This window comes from Protopterus annectens, chromosome 7.part0, assembly GCF_019279795.1.
Source record: "Protopterus annectens isolate FY-2018-M chromosome 7.part0, PAN1.0, whole genome shotgun sequence".
Lineage (NCBI taxonomy): Eukaryota > Metazoa > Chordata > Ceratodontiformes > Protopteridae > Protopterus > Protopterus annectens.
In genome coordinates this window covers 1,124,355,451-1,124,375,475 of record NC_056739.1, presented here as the reverse complement: position 1 = coordinate 1,124,375,475, position 20,025 = coordinate 1,124,355,451, and the positions used below count along the sequence as shown (strand labels likewise).

The 20,025-nt window shown below is 40.8% G+C and overlaps 1 protein-coding gene across 1 annotated transcript in view; it reads left to right on the top strand.

Moving 5' to 3' along the window:
• Positions 1-20,025, top strand: part of LOC122806899 (ADAMTS-like protein 5) — a 716,117-nt gene that overhangs the window by 562,470 nt on the left and 133,622 nt on the right. The window lies entirely within an intron of this gene.

The window sequence follows — 20,025 nt, the reverse complement described above, 5'->3', positions numbered from 1 at the left end:
ACAACTTCAATGGGACCAGACGGTGTCCCAGGCTGTGTCTTACAAGAGCTCTAAAATGAATTAACCCCACACCTTAACACACTGTTCAAACTCAGCCTCTCTACAGGCTATGTACCCATAGAGTGGTGCACAGCAACAGTTATCCCACTCCACAAAGGTGGAGCCACAACGGACCCTGGGAATTATCACCCTATAAGCCTGACTAGCCTGGTCTGTAAGGCTATGGAGCGCATCATCATGGAACTCATTAACAGGACATTGGGAACCTCCAAACCTTGGACCCTACCCAGTTTGGCTTTGTTAAGGGCAGATCATGACTCCTAAACCTGGTGGACTTCTTTGAGACAGTTACCAAGGCATTAGATGAGGGAAAGGAGGTCCACACAGCCTACCTAGACCTCGCAAAGGCTTTCAACACCATTCCCCATTCTGGTATTATAGACAAGCTCACCAACTTGAACATAAACCCCTACATAACGAGATGGGTTGCCAACTGGCTCACAGATAGAACCCACATGGTGAGAGTTGCAGGCTCTAGGTCCGACTCTAAACTGGTTACAAGTGGCGTCCCCCAGGGCTCAGTCCTAGGACCCCTCCTGTTTGGTATATACTTCTCAGAGGTACAGGCAAGCACAGGAGGACTATGGCTGACCAAGTTCACAGACGACTACAAACTAGGGGCTATAACTGATTCTCCGGCTGATACAGACACCCTCCAGAAGGTTCTCACTGAGACAGATACATGGTGTCAAAAACATGGCCTCAAGCTAAATGCCAAAAAGTGCATAGTCATCCCCTTTGGTAAAAACAAAGTACCCATGGACTACCACATATGTGGTAGTCCCCTAAATACAGAAAATGTAATAAGGGATCTGGGGACCCAAGTAGATAGTAGTCTGTCTTTTGATAATCATATTGCCAAGGTGGTTAGAAAATCCTTCTATATGGCCCACCTAATCACAAAATGGTTTGCATCTAGAACAAAAGAGGTTATTGTGCCTCTCTACTCATCACTCATTAGACCCATCATAGAATACAACACCCCATTTGGGATGTACCTTACAAGACACCTGCAGTAGCTGGAAAGACCACAAAAGTACCTCACCAAGAGGATTACTGGCCTGAAATATATGCCCTATGCAGCCCGACTCAAGAAACTCCAGCTGTACTTGGTTGCATACCGCTTACTCAGAGGTGATCTCTGCCTGACATACAAGGCCATGTCCAACCCTGAATTGATAGACGTGCTCCACCTAAAAAAATACAAATCCCGGAGAGCCACACACTCTGGAGATATAAACCTCACCACAATGATAACTACGACATGCTGGAGGGATAGATTCCTATCCCAGAGACTCCCCATGCTTTGGAACAGGATTCCAATATACATCAGGCAGAGCCCCTCACTAAAACTCTTCAAGAGAAACCTTGACGGGTGGATGGGAGACAGAAAATTTACCCCAGGGATCACTGCAGTGGCTCTGCTGGACAGAGGCGCAGGAACTAATGGCTCTGCTGCACAGAGGCACAGGGAATAAATCTAAGGGGGGTGGCGAAAGCCAACACATTCTGGCTAGGCTTATAAATGCCCTCGGGCAGATAGCCTAGTACTTACCTATGAACCTATGAACCTATATGATTTGTAGGTGAGGGGAAGTATGTGGATTGAGAATTGTTAGTTAGGAATGTGATAGAAACTAAACCAACCAAAAAGGAAAGCGACGAAACCATACAGAAGTTGCAGTAGCAAGAAAAAAATGGTGACAAATAGGAGTGATAGAATGCAGAGAAACAGAGATCATTAGGAGGCACTTAGATGATACTAGTGAAATAGCTGTATTGCCAATTGGGAAATGTGTGCAAAAATAGATTTTTTCTTTATAATTTTAAGACTGCTTTGCAAAACCATGACAGTCAGGTTGTTCTACATTTTTTAAAACTAGCGTACAGAATAAAGAATCCCCAAAATGATTAAGAGATAGGGACCCAATAAGTTTTTTGCTGATCAAAGGAACCTGCTGGTATGTATCATTCAGTCAGGGGATTAATGGCTAGACATTTGGTAGACTGAGATAAGACAAAGTTTTTTAACTCCAGTTGTGACATACTTATGTGTTGAGTCAATTCTAGCCAGTGAAGGCTTTTTAGATAGGCACACTAGTGAGATGTATAAAACTGTCCAGACCAGCATTAAATCTGGCACCTTTATTTTTGCATTGTTCTGTTGAGGTTACAGTAGTAGAAAGGACATTAGCAAATATACTAGAAGCACAGATGCACCTTGCCAGTAGGATTGTCTAATTTAATAAGTTGTTCAGCACAGCAAAACATACTTGATCTTGTTTTGCTTTTAAATTAACTATTTTGGAATGATAGCCAAATCTTTGATTCTGATCCAGTATAGCCACTAAGCATTTTATTGGAAGATGTGCTTTCTAACATGGTTTGATCTTTAGATAATACTTGAAACTGAGAGTATTTGGATTTATTCATTAATCCGGAGTCCATAATGTAGATGTGACCTTTAAAGTGTTAAAAGAATTATCTAGCAAGTCATGGAAGATATTAAAACAAGTCTGTAGATTACTAATGATGACAAAGAGCAGTATAGCAGAATACAATGATGTTGTGTAATCTGCATATTTTAAGATACAATTGCTGTAGTGAGCAAGTGTATTATTTACATATAGAGTAAATAACAAGTGAACTTCATCAGACAAATCAGTTACAATTGACACAAATATATCCAGTAATGATGACATCACAAAAAGGCAGTCTAATTAAAGACATAACCCTAAACTTGACATGACAGGTTAAATAAGAAATTATTATTAAAATAGAAACGAATAAATAAATAAATTCTCATCAGAAACCCTCAAACAAAATAATTTTAAACAAATATTCAACATTTTAAAGTGGCCCGTGTTGACTATTTATTTAAAATTATTTTGTTTGAGGGTTTTTGATGAGAATTTATTTATTTATTCGTTACTATTGTAATAATAATTTCTTATTTTGTCATGTCACATTTAGAGTTAAGTCTTTAATTAGACTGCCTTTTTGTGATGTCATCATTACTGAATGTATTAGTGTGTCAATTGTTGTAATTGATTTATCTGATGAAGTTCACTGATACTAGTGTACGAAAGTGCTTCCATTTATTACATTTGTTTGCCTTGCCTTTTTATAAGAGCACCAGACAGTTATACTTCAGTTTAATTGAAAAGTCATGCTCTTATTACTTCTTATTATTAATGTAAGCTATTACAAGGTAGAAATGTGTAAAGCCTGAATGATGATGATGAAGGGTGATTTCATTTTATTGTCTGCACTGAGCACAGTAGGCAGCTTTTAAAATTACTAATAATGGACAAAGATTCAGAGGCAGCAGTGAACAGGAAGCCACATATTTCATGACAGGAAGTTGTTCTGTAGGTGAAGCTGTTTATGCAGATGAAGGTACCAATCAGAGCCTCAACAGTGAAGAATGTAAGCTTTAGTTGTTTGGCACCAGTAAATCATAGCTAGAAATGATGCTGCCTTTGCATGAAATTAGTGCAACTGTAATTTGAATTCACAACAGCAGGAGCAAGATGTTTTTTAGACTTAGTGAAGTCAATCCTTACATCTGTTCTTATCTTTGTCTCCTTTTTGTTTGTCTGTTCTGTTCTTTTACTTGTTGCTGTACTTGAAAAATACTAGCACAGAGATGAATATCTATTACTGTGTGTGACTTTTTCAGCTTGTAGTGAAATATTTTATCTAGAGAGGCTAACTGTTTCTTCATGGGAGGGGGGATTCAATCTGATCTGATCTAGCGAGAGTCAGTACTGCAAGGCTGTGTTTTTTTTTTGATTGGATAATTTGGCTGGTTCCTATTTCTGTGCCTTAAATAGCCAGTGTTTAAACCAGTTTGTACTTGTTTGCTCAAAGCTGCAGTGAGATAGGTATTCTGCCATTCCTCTGCTGTGAGACTGGAAAATATAAGTGCTTATTGTCAACTGTTTTCTGCACTTCTGATTTACTAAAACATGTGCTGCATATCTGTTTAAACTGTGCAACTGTTTTTTAGACTTAATGAGTTCAGTCCTTGCCTCTATTCTGATCTTGTGTATCCCACCCACCCGGTGTTGTGGTATTAAAGCTTGGTGGCTTTGAGTTGCCCACCTGTAGTATAAATTTGATATTGGACACTCCCCCCAGTCCCATTACATCAGCTCATTCTTCTGTGTACAGTGAAATAAGTTGTGAAGGACCACCCCTTTAGCTTCTCAACCTTGAATTATTTCCTGTCTCCTCACTTTCTATTAAAAAAGTTGTGCCTCTTCCTACTTCATTTTGCTGCTTGTGCTTAGGAGTTCAACTGCATTTAGTATGCCACATTTATGCATCTATATTATAAACTTGAAAGCTCGAAACAGCAAACACATGTAAATCGACACATAAAGAGTGATGTACAATAACAGCGAAACACGTATTCAGCAAAATTCAAAACACCGAACCTGTTTGTTTAACCAACAGCACCATGCAGGTATACCGAAATTAACTAAATAAAACTAAAAAATCAAACTTTTGCCCCCCACACCCCCGCTACTTAAATATACCAACTCCGCGATTGCACTACAGTGGGGAAAAGGATATATTTCCTTATCCCCAGGATTGCGCTGCTGGCTAAAGAAATACATTTGGTGTTTTTACTTTCGCTGAATACGTGTTTCGCTGTTATTGTACATCACTCTTTATGGTTCGATGTACATGTGTTTGCTGTTTAGAGCTTTCAGGTTTATAATATAGACCCGCATTTATTACTGTTTGTCAGTAGCCTTATTAAACTGATGACAATATTCTACTGAATTGCTGCTTTATTTGAGCTGCTTTTTACTGTTGTGATTGTGAGATAATTTATTACATTTGCACTGTTTTAGAGCAGTTTACTGATTAACTATATTTCAATGCTATCTACTACAATTCATTACTGTTTAACTGCATTTTACTGCATTTCGTTACTGTTTAACTGTATTTTTTCATACTGAGTTCTGTTCTTTTGTCTGTAAGTGGTTAATCTGTGCTTCTTTGTGAGTTTTTTACTGTGTTCTTAACCTTAAATTGAGTATCACAGTCTAGATACAGGTTTGCTGCATCCAGAGCTGCAGCTGCATGGTTTTTAACCCTTTTTTGAGGTATTCCAGCAACAAATGTTCCCTTAGTAGCACTTATGTGATCATCTAGTAGTACTACTCTTAAACCTTCCACCCTTTACCCTCTTAGCTCTCTCTGGCCACTCTCTCTCTGTTTCTGACAAATATAGATGGACAGTTTCCTACGTTTTCTCCTGCCAGTCTGGTTGATATGGGCATCCTGAGACAGTGTAGCAACTGCCTCATGTACATGGACAACCCTCTACTACTACCACCTAGGAACACAATTTGTGAGAGATGCAATTACATCAAGCACCTAGAGTCATTGCTTTCTCCCCTACAAGCCAGTATATCTGGCACTGAGAAGGTTGTCAACACAAACCCCACACCTCAAACACCACCCACACCTACACAACACACCACCACATATGCAGAGGTCTTCAACAAAAGCATACCCAAACAAAAGAGACCGCTGAGGCAAAAACACACATGAACTCCACTGCCCACCATACGACACATCACACATAGTCCACACACCTGTGTCTCACAGTCACTGAGGCCTAAACATAAACCCAACATATAAGTCATAGGAGAATCCATTGTGAGACACACAGATGTGCCTGTCACTAGGCTGGATAAGGAGAAAGTCACGGTTAGTTGTTTGTCAGGTGCCAGAATCTGCCATCTCGCCCATGCACTCAAGTTTCTCAACAGGTACTGTTATGATTCTGTCATAGTCCATGTTGGTGTGAATAACTTGAGACATACCTCCCTGGACTATATGAAGAGAGACATGATCGAGCTTGCTGAATATGTGTCCCAGGCAGGTATGTTCCTAGCCTTAAGCAGCATTCTTTTGTCACCCAGAATGATGCCTTAGTACAAGCAGAACATGACTTACTTTAACAATTGGCTTTGTTTCTGATGTCATTTCAAGGGGATCCAGTACCTGACACCCTGGGATGACATGACTGACAAACCACGATGCTTTGCCAGAGATGGCCTGCATCTACCTCTCTTCGGCTTTAGGCTCCTGGCAAAGACTCTTTCCTCCCCCATAGTGCCTTTTTTAGGCAATGCTATTAGGTCAAAATTCCCAACATGAAAATTTCATCAAAACGTAAATTAAAGATCATGCTGTTAAATGCTAGGATTCTAAACATGAAACTGCATTAATTGCAAGCATTTTTAACCCTGGAAGATGCTGGCATTTGTGTAGTCACAGAAACCTGGTTCAAAGCTGCGGAATGCACCCCAGCCATACGAGGTTACTCAACCTATCATACATTTAGACCCCAAACCATGGACAGCAAAGCAAAAGGAGGTTGAGTTACAATATATATAAAATACATACACACCTCCAGGCTGGTCAAACAGTATAACACACAGGAAACATTCTAGGTGCAGTTAACAATTGACAAGACACCTATTCAAATCATAGCTAGTTATAGGCCTCCAACTTTGACTCAAGATGCCCACTCCACCTATCTGGACCTCTTTGAATCTGTCAAGATTCTACCATTTATCCCGTTTACCCTGATCATGGGCAACTTTAACTATCCAACCACAGACTGGAAAAAATACTCATGCCAAAACACAAATGCCCAGAGATTCCCTGATTTCATCAATGCAAATAAATGTCTAGGACCAGTAGGTTGACACCCCACAAGAGGTGAAAATATCTTGGACTTGGTATTAACCAACATGAGTAACCACTGTAGCATCCCTACAGTGTCATCATCCCTGGTAAGATCCGACCACAAAGTAGTCACTTTCAAAGTCACCATCTCCCCTGCTCCCCCCCCCCCCCCCCAGCTAGGGTCAAACAAAAAAAACTTCTCCAAAGCCGATTACAACCCCCTGAGGGAAGGTATAAACAGCTTCACAGCCCCCTCCCCCTCCACAGGAACTGGCACATATGTCCAAACCTACACCAAACTACTATAGCATTTATATAGCTGCGTTGAATCAGGTATACCTGACAGGGTGAAATCATCCTCCTCAAGAAAGAGTAAACCTGTCTGGTGTACATCTGCAATAAATAAACAATATAATAAAAGGAAAAAAAATTGCTGTGCAGGACCAAGAAGGAGCAGGTGCCTAATTAGAAGCAATCTCTCCTTAGCCTGAAAAAGCAAATAAGAACACTAGTGAAATCCTCCAAAGCTAACTTTGAGTCCAAACTGGCCACATCTGCTAAAGACAATCATAAGGCCTTCTTTACATATGTCCACAATCTCAAAGGAAGCACCTAGATCTGCTCAGAACTGGTGGTCAAGGACACCACATACACAAGCTCTGTAGATTTAGCCAACCTGCTGGCAGACAGGTTCAGTGAAAACTTCAGCCCCTCTGTCCCCCATCAGTAAATCAGGACATCCCCAGTACTTGCCCCCCTCCCCTTATCTTTAGGGAGCAAGTCATTACTCCCCTCTCAAAGGTAAAACAAACAGCTTCCATGGGACCCAATAGCATACCAGGCTGCATCCTACGTGAACTCAGGCAGGAGCTTGTAGCACCATTAGGCACCCTATTCAACCAGAGACTGGATACCGGCTTCATCCCAGCCAAGTGGAGGACAGCCACTATCATCCCTTTGCACAAAGGTGGAGCGTCCACTAATCCAGGAAATTATAGACCCATCAGCATAAGTAGCCTGATCTGCAAGGCTGTGGAATGGATTATCATGGACCTCATTAACAAGGACATTGGCAACCTCCAAACACTCGATCCCACACAGTTTGGTTTCATCAAGGGAAGGTCATGCCTGTTAAATTTGGTCGACTTCTTTGAGACAGTCAGCAAAGCCATGGATGAGAGGAAGATGGTGCACACCGCCTACCTTGACTTGGCCAAAGCCTTCAATACTATTCCCCATTCTGGTATAATAGATAAACTCTCTCAACTAGGCATCAATCCATATGTTACCAGATGGGTAGCAAACTGGCTCACTGATAGAACCCACCTAGTCAAAATAGGGCAAGCCACCTCAAGCAGTAGACCTGTAATGAGCGGTGTACCCCCAGGATTGGACTTGGGGCCTCTGTTGTTTGGGATATAATTTTCTGAGGTGCAGGCCAAAACCAGTGGGCTATGGGTGACCAGTTTTACAGATGACTGCAAGCTGGGTGCTGTCATCAATTTCCCTAGTGATGCAGACAACTTCCAAATGGGTCTCACTCAAACAAATGACTGGTGCCAGAAACATGGCCTCAAACTGAATGCCAAAAAATGCCTCATCATCCCCTTTGGAGAGAGTGATGTCCCCACAAATTATCACATTAATAATAAGGTCCTATGCACGCAATCAGTCATGAGGGATGTGGGCACCCAGGTTGATAGCAAACTAAATTTTGCCCACCATATTGCCTCAGTTGTACAGAAAGCTTTCTACATGGCCCACCTCATTAGTAAGGGTATCTCATCCAGGGACAAGGTGGTCATAACATCCCTGTATTCTTCCCTTATAAGATCCATTATTGAGTACAGTGCCCGTTTCAGCATGTACTTCACAAAGCACATGCAGCAGCTGGAGAGACCACAGAGGTTCCTCACCAGAGAGAATCCAGGGCCTGAAATATCTACCCTGCACAGATAGGGTACAGGTCCTGTCCCTCCACTCAGTCTCCTACAGACTCCTCAGAGATTCACTCTATCTGGCATGAAAAGCAATTTCAGACCCTGCCTTGATGGAACTGCTGCATATCTACAAGTCAAGCTCCACTCGAGTAACCTACACATGCGACCTCAACCTAGTCTGTGACATCAATAGGACTTGTTAGCAGGACAAATTTGTGCCCCAGAGACTCCCCCTTTTGTGGAATAGATTCTCTCCCCACATCAAGCAGAGTACCTCATTAACCCTTTTTAAGCGCAACCTGGATAACTGGATGGGGAACAGAAAATACACCCTTAGGATTCCAGCTGTGTCCCTGCTGGACAGTGGCATAGGGTTCTGACTTGTTGGAACATGGGCTAAATTCTTGGTTAGGCTTTTAAGGGCCTCGGGTCAATAGCCTAGTAACAACCTGTGATCCAATGATTTTATGGGAGCAAGGAAGAGGCAGGAAATTTTATTGTAGATACATTGACCCTTGTTGTTGAAAACTTGGGAGAACAGCTTCCAAAAGGAATGTTGTTTGAATATTTATCAGTCAAGGGTATATGTAAGCACATAGCATTTATCTCAAGCAAAACCTCTGTGACAGAGAACTCTTGAGCTGCTTGCACTTACTGCCCCATTCCACAACAGATGGGTTAATTTCCCACTTAGGCCAATTATTTCTTTACTTAGAAAGCTTATTAAAAGTGAAGGTCATAGTAGAAATAAAAAGTCCACTGTCTTGAAAGAAAACAGTGCTATTAACATTGACAGACAAGCAGAATGTTCAGTGCAGCTAGAGGGGGTTAATGATAGGCCAGTGGATAATTCGTATCATTTGGATAGCCCAGAGGATTTTCCCCCACTAAGACAATCAGAGTGAATAGAAAATAACCCACCTTATCCAAATGATACAGGCCCCCAACATTATACCAATCAGAAAGTTGTTCAAGTGTCCCAGGACTCCATACTTCAATAAACCAAAGAAGTGGAAAGGCAGAGGGAAAAGGAAAGGGAGAAAGATGTAATAGAAGTACAACATGATGGGCTAGTCTTAACATAAAGCGGTTTTAAAATTTTTAATTGTAGCACATGGAAGTAACTTTGAATTATTTTTTTTTATTTGAAAAAGGTTTTAAATTCATTCTCCATACACACTTGAATATAGCTGATATGCTAATTGAGCTAAAACTGTTTATAAGAAAATTAAACTTGATGGTGTATTTTAATAGTGAAAACAATAACAAAATCAAAAGAACCTCAAGTTTTAACATATACAGGATGTTTTAACCCTGCACTACACCCCATAATCCAGGTTTTTGAAGAAGCTTGCATTAATGATCTATACAAGCTAGAGAAGGCAAAAAAAATCTTTCATTATATTTTAACAGAAAAGGAAGGGAAAGTGTTGAAGTCTATTACTCAGGATAAGACCATATGCTTCATGAAACCCAATAAGAGAGGGTGGTATGATTATATTTGATTTTATTAATCATTCTAGTGCTATGTTGACTGTTTTGCAGGACAATCGCACACTGAATGATATACCTTCAATTAAAGGATCTACACCTTGAGAGAAGAATTACTTCTGCGCTGCAGTATTTTTAATAAGGTCTAGTCCCATTATTCCTGCTATTTTTGGAATATCAAAAATATATACAAACATTTAACAAAAAACGAAACACAATTTCACCCAAAATAGCACCAATAACACAAACAACAGGGTGAAATGACAGTCCTTAGGAAGAGTAAAGTCGATCCGCTTTAATTTAATGCTTCAAATTAACACGCATTTTCGTCTACATACAGCAGAATTCATCAGAATAAAGGGCATAGTGAAAAAACAGTTTAAATACATTTGTCAGTTATAAAACTACCAATCAAATAACTGCTTTGAAATTAACTTATTAATTCACTTAAATTATCTATAAATACGAAATCGTATACGCATCACGTAATTCATTAGCAAAAAACCTAAAATGCCACATTAAATACATACTAACAAATATATACTCGCAAATATAAAAATTATTCTTATTTAAATAAAATAATTTAAATTTTTGATAAACAGCACCATCTAATGATCAATATTTAAATCACACTCCGAAAAGTTTTTTTTAACTCTATAATAAAATGCATGCAGATCAGAGAGAATTATGAACCAGAGGGGACCTCAGTACTGTTAGAATCTGAGCTCAGGGGTGAAGCAGGGAGGGAGATGGGGGATGGGCAGGTATTGATGCCCTCTACAGATTTGATTATAAATGATGGTACTAAATATAGTTTTGACAACTTTAACATCTTCAACTATAGTGGCATTGTACCCCCTCAATAGAACACTTTAAATTGTTATCAAAAGGTTTTAAATTTATTCCCTGTGCCAACTTGCATATTAACAAGATGATACTTGATCAAAAACTTTTTGTAAAAAAATTAACCTGGAAATTTTGTTCCACAAACAGAATTCTGTTAATTCTGATAGTGGTCCCAGGCAGAAAAGTATCTTTAATCCTCCTGCCCACCCACAGTTAAAAAATTTTGAAAATTTGGTTAAGAAACAAATTAGGGAATCTTTTTTTTAATAAAAAACACAAAATCTGTTTTTGGTTGACATAGAACTGTGTTTTAAGTGGCTATTTAGTGTATTTTTACAATGGTTTGCCATTTCATGTGTTTTTAAATTATGAATTTGTAACTCTTTAATAGAGTAAGAAAATTTGAGTATACCTCATATAAAACCTCTCTTGTATAAAGAAAGAAGTAAAGCAGTTCAGTTGTTCTGATGGAGTCCTTTTAGATTACTTGTAAGGATGAAAGTGCTTAACACATTTTGCTTTTCAGTTGTAATAAATTAAGGTCTAAAGAGAGCAACTTTAGAAGAGTAGATTTCCTTTGTGGTTTGTTATTTGTGAACCTCATTATTAGTGGGTGTTTCCATTTTGTCACCCATTATGCTACTTTTTTTGACAATTCTTTCTTTGTTGCACTTGTATGTATTCCATAATTCCTTGTGTGGAAACAGACTCAGTGGGCCTTATGGGATTAGACCTGCTTTCCAGGTGACACTTGGGTGAGCTAAATGAATATGCAGTTTGTGTGAATGGAGAAGGTATAGGTGTTGCCTTGTGTTCTGGAAGCTTGTCGAAAGGGTTGTAGGAGGCAATGGCAAATTCATTTTTACAGTCTCAGCATATTTTATAGACCTGGTGATATGTTGTGACTGATGTCCTCTTGTGCATCTATGACACTTAATGATAGTTGCCTGGTGCAAGAAGCTTACTTCTAAGTTTCTTAAATATTTCCATGTCTGGCAGGTTGTACTATCAGTTGGTAGAAGTGCTTGACAGTCTATAAGAATAAGGCAGTCCCTACACTATGTTAGAACATGTAATGAAATCAGATTGGCCACAGATGGGGTGACATCAGACTGTTAAACCATGTTGCCAAGTGGTGGAGGACTAGGGCTAGATATATATAGTACTTGGATGTTGGAGAGAGACTAGTATAAGACACCCTGAATATTTAAGAGTAGTCTTCAGGATACTACTCTGAGGTTAGATTTGTTAAAGGGTAGCTAATCTAGCAGTACTTAGTGAAGAACCGAACATGGCTATACTGTACAAAATAATGACAATTTCACACAACTACTTTGTAGAGATAAAACTCCAAATACTCCACAGGTCACATGATCCCTAGTACTAGACAGATGACCTGCACATACTGCAGAACAGTTGTTACGTGCTGAACATATTACATATGGTTTATACCACAGAAAGCACTAATGCTGATCACTAGGTATGCTTATAATTTTCCGGAAATATGAAAAATAAAATCCCTGATGACATAACTTGTTTTGTCTTAAAATAATTGTATGAAAAATGGCAATTATTCTGATAAGAATAAAAAGGTAAAGAACAAACTATTGTATATGTTCTTTTATTTGCTTTTTAAAAAGGATAATTTGTTTCCTCTGTGTAATATTTCTGGTTGAATACTAACATGGATGTACTACAGTTGTTGAATCATACATGAAGCTATATTCATGGAGAAGTTTTTCTTATTAATACATGTGCTTTGTACTACAAGGAGGCATACACAATAGTGTAAACAATGATGAATTCCTGGGGTAATAAATTAAATCTGAAAATATGTAGATGGTTTCTTCCAGGAAGCAGAATAGCTAAGTAGCAGGCAGCCAGAAATGTGTTTGTCTTTTCCAAAATAAATGTGAATATAAGCTGCTAAGGTCAGCTGCACTTGGTCTAAAAAAAAAGGCCATGATTTGAAGATGATATAAACTATATGGCCAAATCTGGCCCACCTCACATCAAATATGATAGAAAAGTAAAGATTTTAGTTTAGCAAAAATTAGACTGGAAAAAAATGTACACAAGGATTCATACAGCTACACTTCAGGGTAGAGGATGACTTTCACCAAATGGAGACAATATATTGTTGTGCAAAATAGACATGAATAACTAAACAGGAACATCTCATGTGAGGAGGCGGATGGCTGTACCTCAGTGAGTATATTACGTAGGATGGAACTGGCATAAGTGAAGCACAGTGATGTAGTTGACACATTAGGAAAGCATGGTAATGCACACAGATACACACACACACACACGCACACACACACACACACACACACACACACGCACACACACACACACACACACACACACACACACACACACACACACACACACACACACACACACACACACACACACTCACACTCACTTAACTTCATGAAGCTTACAAGAACATGAATGAGATGTTCAGGCATGGCACATGTAGGTGCCTACAATGACAAGCTGCTTCTTTGTGTTTCATAACAACTAATGTTAAAGACCACTCAGCTAATTCCCAGCTTGCTGGGCATCTTACTGAGTCCATAAAAGGGGTGGAAAGGATAAGAGCATGTAAGCTGGACCAGTAGATATGAAATCGACTGCTGAGGCAGTTGGCTGAAACACAGCTTGTCAACTTCTGGTTATTTTCTGCCTCAACCACCCATTCCAGCTCTGGATGAGATGGCCCAGATGATTGGAGTGGACTACTTGCCAGTAAAGCCCAGAACCCCCAGCCCCAGTGAGGCACTCCCTCCCCACTCACTCATGTCAGCTGTAGCGTGGGCCAGTGCAGTGATGACAGATGACTGACATGTCTCTGATTCTGAGGTGCCCATCATGACCTGCAGAATGGGGGTACGAATGAAAAGGTACCATTTGTGATGATGACTGACATTTGTTATATAATGTAGCACAGCTGATGATCTTGAGGTTCACTAACCACACTGTGCCATAAGGTTCTGCTGCCTGCAGTGGGAGCTGGTAGTGTTATCCTCCTCTACTGCACATGCTGTACAGTGGGAGCTGGTAGTATTATCCTCCTGTACTGCCCATGTTGTACAGTGGGAGCTGGTAGTATTATCCTCCTGTGCTGCACATGCTGTACAGTGGGAGCTGGTAGTATTATCCTCCTGTACTGCCCATGGTGTACAGTGGGAGCTGTAGTATTATCCTCCTGTGCTGCACATGCTGTACAGTGGGAGCTGGTAGTATTATCCTCCTGTACTGCCCATGGTGTACAGTGGGAGCTGGTAGTATTATCCTCCTGTGCTGCACATGCTGTACAGTGGGAGCTGGTAGTATTATCCTCCTGTGCTGCACATGCTGTACAGTGGGAGCTGGTAGTATTATCCTCCTGTACTACCTCTGCTGTACAGTGGGAGCTGGTATTATTATCCTCCTGTACTGCCCATGTTGTACAGTGGGAGCTGGTAGTATTATCCTCCTGTACTGCCCATGTTATACAGTGGGAGCTGGTAGTATTATCCTCCTGTACTGTCCATGTTGTAGAGTGGGAGCTGGTATTATTATCCTCCTGTACTGCCCATGTTGTACAGTGGGAGCTGGTAGTATTGCCCTTCTGTACTGCCCAAGTTGTACAGTGGGAGCTGGTATTATTATCCTCCTGTACTGCCCATGTTGTACAGTGGGAGCTGGTATTATTATCCTCCTGTACTGCCCATGTTGTCCAGTGGGAGCTGGTAGTATTATCTTCCTGTACTGCCCATGTTGTACAGTGGGAGCTGGTAGTATTGTCCTCCTGTACTGTCCATGTTGTAGAGTGGGAGCTGGTATTATTATCCTCCTGTACTGCCCATGTTGTACAGTGGGAGCTGGTAGTATTGCCCTTCTGTACTGCCCAAGTTGTACAGTGGGAGCTGGTATTATTATCCTCCTGTACTGCCCATGTTGTACAGTGGGAGCTGGTAGTATTGTCCTCCTATACTGCCCAAGTTGTACAGTGGGAGCTGGTATTATTATCCTCCTGCACTGCCCATGTCGTACAGTGGGAGCTGGTAGTATTGCCCTCCTGTACTGCCCAAGATGTACAGTGGTAGCTGGTAGTATTATCCTCCTGTACTGCCTATGCTGAAAGACATAAGGGACATACAAGCCATTATAAATCAGTTATAAATCAGGTAAGGTGGGTATGCGGATAATAGAGCAAAGCAATAGTTGCACATGTAAAACCTGAAATAGTGTGCACGGCCAGAGAAAGATGCTACAGCACCATGTGTTTGTGCAATAAAGCAGAAGCAAGACATGGAATCCAAGCTTAAGAAATAAGCTACGCTATCGTATACTTGTAGAAAGGAGCAGATCTGGGTGTTGCCATTGAGATTCTTGACATAGCTATAGAATGCTTTGTGTTTGCCCTTAGAATCAGTGGCAATTTTGTTTTCATAGCTAGTTTTGGAGGATCTTATAAGGGATCTCAGCTTCTTACTGAGGCTGACCAGGGAGCTCCTCCACTCATAAGATTTTACTCTCTTTTGCAACAGTTTCTTCCTTGTGTTGTAGAGCTGGTTTATGGCAGGAGACCACCTTTTTGTGGAGGATAGCATCTTGGTTCTGTTTGGGATAGCACGATCCATGCACTTGTGTTATAGAGTGCATTTGTGTAGGATTCAGCAGTCGTAACTGTATTGTCTATCTGCATGGGTGTCATGAAGTTCGCCACTTCTGTCATAAGAAGCATGAAGTTGGCTTTGGAGAAATTGTTTACCGTGGTTTCCTTAATGGTGGGTGGGGGCGGGATGTAGATATCTAGGGTGATTAGCTTATGGTCGGATCTGACCAACGAGGAGTTGACTTCACGTGTGGAACACCAGTCACTCATGTTGGTAATGACTAGGTCTAGGATATTGTTGCCCCTGGTGGGGGTGTGGATAAGTTGATCCAGGGCATTGGAATTTATGAATTCCAGAAAGTGTTGAGCAAAAGAGTTGGTACATGAGTACTTTTCCCAGTTAAAATGGTGAGGTAGTTGAAATCGCCCATTATTAGGGTGTTTGGTTGAAGCCTAATATTTTCCAGTATATCAAGAAAAGAGGAGTGAGAATCCTGGGGCATGGTGGGGGATCTGCAGCAAGCTACAATTTGGATTGCAGTTTTGCCCAGAGTTAGTTGTACTTGGATAACCTCGGATGCATTATGCTGCGCAACTAGCCTAGAGGTGTGGATATCCTTAATGAATATGGACACACCTCCGACTTTGGTGTTCTGGTCCAGGTTAGATGGCCGAAAAGTGTGGTATGAGTTATAGCCTGGTAATGCAGGGGTGCTCTCTAGAGCCTTGAACCAGATCTCAGTCACTACACAGATATCGATGTTCTCCATTGTAAGGAGTGCCTTGAATGAGTGCATTTTGAGATTTAGACTTCTAGCACTGAGTAGCATTACCCTCCATTTTTGCTTCTCTGTTCCTGCTATGGTGGTGAATTTGTCATTTGAACCTTGCTTAAAAAAGGCACTATAGGGGTGGCAAGAGCCTTAGCCAGTATCTGGAATCCCAGGGGCAACAGGTGCAGGCCATCTCTGGCAAAGCATTGTGGTCTATCGACCATGTCGTCCCCGGCAGACAGATACTGGATCCCCTTAGAATGACACCAGAAGCTTAGCCAATTGTTGAAGTAGATCATTTTGTCCTTGTACTGCGATATCATTCTGGGCGATGGCAGGATGCTACTCAGGGCTAGGGTCACACCTGCCTGGGCTACAAGATCGGAGAGCTCTTCCGTGCCTCTTTTCATGTAGTCCAGGGAGGTACATCTCAGGTTGTTCACACCAACTTGGACAATGACAGAGCCATATTTGTACTTGTTGTGGAGTGACCTTAGTGCGTGGGTTATGTGGCAGATCCTGGCACCCGACAGGCAGCTGACAGTAACCTTCTCCTTGTTTAGCCTGGTGAGTGGGACATCATTGTGCCTGACTGTAGAGTCACCTATGACTAGTGTGTTGGGTAAGTTAGTTTGCCTTATGGGCTGTGGTTTATTGGTACACTGAGTTTGTGGGCTATGTGTCATTTGAGTTGTGTTGGGGGGGGGTGGAGGTTGCTTGTGTTTCTGCTTTGGAGGTCTCTGTTGCTTGAGCAGATTATTATTGAGAGTCCCTATGAATGTTTTGGTGTTTCTATGTATGGATTTTGGTGGTGTAGGTTTAGTGGGACTATGTGATGAGTGTGGTGTGGTGCAAGTGTTTACCTTCACCTCTTGACTGTCAAGTTCAGTCTTGGTTGGAGAGAGCTTTACCACCAGTTTGGCTAGATAAGTGTATCTCTCACAGGTTGTGGTGTTGGGTGGTAGGATGAGAAGGTTGTCTGTGTACATGAGGCAATTGCTACGTTGCCTCAAGATGCCCAGATTCATAAGATAGACAGGAGAGAACACTGGGAGCTGACCCTTGGACATGCCTGATTAAAAAACTACTTTCCTCTAGACAAGTGAGGAAAGTGAGTATAAGAGCTGTTTTTCTCTAAGCAAGTGAGGAAAGTAAGTACAGAACTCTAGGTAAAGAGAAAGGTTGAGTGCTGTAGTAATTTGTAGCTTATTTACTGCTAATAACAAGGTCTGAACAAGTGCTGAGCACGAATAAGCAATTTCAAGTGCTAAAACTAAGAATCTGTACCTGGATCTTGTGGTAAATAGGCTACCTAGTGCTTACCACTCCCACTGATAAGCTAGAATGCATCCCTCCAACATAGAAAGGCTTGGGGGGCTCAAAAGCTTACAAACAGTCCTGGATACAGCAAATCTTTATCTGGACTAAACTAGTTACAGGAATGGTGGGAAACAAGCACAAATGTGGGTTTTTAAACCATAAAGTTGAAAGAGATGGAAAAAACACCCAAACGGCCAATAAACTACAATTTCTGAGCCAGAAACCACTCTTGTGGTAGATAGGCTACCTAGTGCTTACCACTTCCACTGATAAGCTAGAAGGCTTCCCTCCAACACAGAAAGACACAGAAAGGCTTGGGGGGCTCAGAAGTTTACAAACAGTCCTGGATACAGCAAATCTGTGTGTGGACTAGACTAGTTACATGAAAGGTGGGAAACAAGCGCAAATGAGGGATTTTAAACCAGAAAGTTGAAAGAGATGGAAAAACTGCCAAACGGCCAATAAACTACAATTTCTGGGCCAGAAACCAGATAGGCTACCTAGTGCTTACCACTCCCACTGATAAGCTAGAAGGCTTCCCTCCAACACAGAAAGCCTTGGGGGGCTCAGAAGCTTACATACAGTCCTGGATACAGCAAATCTGTATCTGGACTAGACTAGTTACAGGAAAGGTGGGAAATAAGTGCAAATGCAGACTTTTAAACCAGAAAGTTGTAAGAGATGGAAAAACTGACCAAACGGCCAATAAACTACCATTTCTGTTCCAGAAACCACTCTTGTGGTAGATAGGCTATCTAGTGCATACCACTCCCACTGATAAGCTAGAAGATATCCCTTCAACACAGAAAGGCTTCAGGAGGTCAAAAGCTTACAAACAGTCCTGGATACAGCAAATCTGTATCTGGACTAGACTAGTTACATGAAAGGTGAGAAACAAGCGCAAACGCAGGCTTTTAAACCAGAAAGTTGAAAAAGATGGAAAAAACTTCCCAAACGGCCAATAAACTACAATTTCTGGGCCAGAAACCACTCTTGTGGTAGATAGGCTACTTAGTGCTTACCACTCCCACTGATAAGCTAGAAGGCTTCCCTCCAACACAGAAAGGCTTGGGGGGTTCAAAAGCTTACAAACAGTCCTGGATACAGCAAATCTGTATCTGGACTAGACTAGCTACAGGAAAGGCAGGAAATAAGCTTAGAATTTTTTTTTTGGAAAATGGAAAGGGAGAAAGGAGAAACAGAAGATAATTCAAAATTAAGGACCTAAGTGGCTTGCCCTTCATAAATGTTCTCTCTGTATTAGGTAGAATGAGCTAGTTATACTAGACTGGAATAGAGCTGGGACAGAGCTGAACAGATGGGACCGGTAGGAGTGTCTGAAGTCAAAATATGATCTCACTGTACTCGGTTGAGTGAGCAAATGAGATAAACCCAGGAGGAGTGTTCAAACACAAATTTACAGAAGGGGCGTGCAATTCCAAAGCCACCAAGATTAATACCACAACAAGAACAGAGAGGGTGAGTGGGAACCTAACTGCAGAGACAGAGATAGACCACAGTATTCTATGAAACAATTAAATAGAAAAATAAATAACTACAGAGAGACACAGACACAATATTCAATGAAACAATTAAATACACAGAAAAATAAAATGCAGTACAATCTTTAACACTGCTAGTTTGTACTTAACTCAGCTAGTAATGCAGTTGATTGTAAGTATGTAGCAGAAGCCAAACATCTCTTTTCTTTCAAATGATTTTTCTATTTCAAATGTTCATGCTCCAGAAATTCATACTGAGTGGAAGAAAATGCAGCCTCAAATGAATTAAAGCTGTAATGATAGTAGAAATACCTTGTATCCTGTTAAAGACATCACATAAAATGCAAGGAAAATGATATAATGCTCCAAACACATTTTATGAATAGAAAAGCCTGGCTTTTTGGGATAGATCCTCCAGTGCATGCATGATCAATATAATTTTTTATACTCTCCCTCAGACAGGAGAAAAGTACAGATCCTGTTTATTTTGGTAGTCTCCATTCATGACACAAGTGAAAACACATTGCCATAGTAGTTGTCATGGGGTCTAGAAGTGTTTAATGTTTTTATCATGCCTTACTTATTAAGCTACAGCATCTCCTCCATCCCCATGGATGGATGGATGGATAGATAGATAGACAGACAGACAGATAGATAGATAGATAGATAGATATATAGATAGATAGATAGATAGATAGACAGTTTAGTTCATTTCTACTACTGCCCCTGAAACTAGAGTCCATCAGTGTGTGCCTTTCCTCCAACAC